The sequence below is a fragment of the Galeopterus variegatus genome, unplaced genomic scaffold (genome assembly GCF_000696425.1).
Source record: "Galeopterus variegatus unplaced genomic scaffold, G_variegatus-3.0.2 Scaffold2791, whole genome shotgun sequence".
In the NCBI taxonomy this organism is placed as follows: domain Eukaryota; kingdom Metazoa; phylum Chordata; class Mammalia; order Dermoptera; family Cynocephalidae; genus Galeopterus; species Galeopterus variegatus.
Window position 1 is genome coordinate 179,176 of NW_007728902.1, and position 1,684 is coordinate 180,859.

The following is a 1,684-nucleotide window of genomic DNA, read 5'->3' on the forward strand; positions in this document are numbered from 1 at the left end:
ATGGGCCATAATAATCATATACATTGTATATTGACAAAATAAAAATTTAATGAAAAAAATAGTAGCAAATTAAAGTTCCATTTTCATGTTTTATTCATCCAATCCAATGGTTCTCAGAATTTTGGACATAGGACCACTTTACACTTTTAAAAATTATTGAGGACCCCAAAGAATGTTGGGTTATGTAGATATTGTCTATCAATATATACTAAATTAGAAATTAAAATCAAGACATTAAAATATTCATTAATTAGTTCAGCTAATGTAACAATGAGAAACCTGTTATGTGCTAACAAAAATAGTATATTTTTATAAAAAATAACTTTCATGAAACAAAATAGTGAAAAAACTGGCATTGTTTTACATTCTTGCAAACCTCTCAATAGAAAACAGCTGGAATCTCATATCTGCTTTGGCATTTAGTCTGTTTTGATATGTTGTTTAGGTTGCCATATTTGGAAAAAATCCAGCCTCACATAGATACATTGTTGGAAAAGAGAGAAGTTTTTAATTAGCCTTCTCAGATCATTGTGGATATTCTTCTTTGATGTTATACCAAAACTTGGTAAGTGGTAGTTTCCAGAAGGTTAGTTTCAGAATCTGCACCTGATACAGTGGTATCTGAAATTATCTCAACAAAATTTTATTTTCTGTTAGATTAAAATCCATTGATTCGGCTGATACTTTAAATAGGTTTGTAACCATTTTTGATTTTGTATGATCATGCACTGGTCATTTGGAAAATATTGGTTTACTAAGTTAATGTTGAAACATTTTATTAAACTATATCAAAAAATTGTGTGTGTTAATATGCCCACAAAATCTCATCTGAAAACCCTTTAAGTACTGGGAAGCTGATTAGCTCATTGTGACAGATACACGTTTTCCAAAATTCCAATTTTTGCTTGAAAGCTTAAATTTTATCACTAACAAATACTGTCAGTAGTTTTCCTTGAAGTGAAGGTTCATTTTCAAGAACATGTCTGCCATATACCCACATTTTGAATAAACACTGTTTCTTTCAGGTGTTCTTTCAAGTAAAAATGCTGTTCCATAAAAAAAGTAGCTGCTTCAGCTGGACACCCAGTCACCGTCCTTTCCTTGAGACAGCCATCACACTTTAACAAGCATATTTCCCACTTTGTTACAAAGAGTATTAAGATGTAAAAAAAAATTAATGATTTTTATTGTGTTGGGTCTCAGAAAAAGATGCCCCAAAATATGGCATTTTGACATGCTGAACTAAAGAAGCAAGTCTCTCAAGGTCTCTCTGACCTTATCATCCCCCATCTCCGACTCTCAATCCTCTGTCTCTCCCAAAGCACAAGATGAAGCCAGCAGTTCTCTGAAGTGCCCTTATCTGTCTAGAAATCAGACCCCCAAAGAGGAACACAATTGCCTTCAGTCCCTTCCCTGAAATGTCATAACAAGAGAAGATTAAAACTCATATCACAAAGAAATTAAACACCACACCTAGAGCCCAGGCCAACTTCAATCTTTGTCCCAAACCATTGTTTGTTTTCTGGTCTCATTCAATTTCTGAACAGAATCATTCACCAGATAATGTCTGCCTCCCTGGCCCATTTATTCCCCCTAAAAATCATTTAACTCAAATACTCCTCTGTCTCCCACTACCCTATGAAAAAGAATACATAAGCGTCTGGATCTCACTGTGTCACTGGGC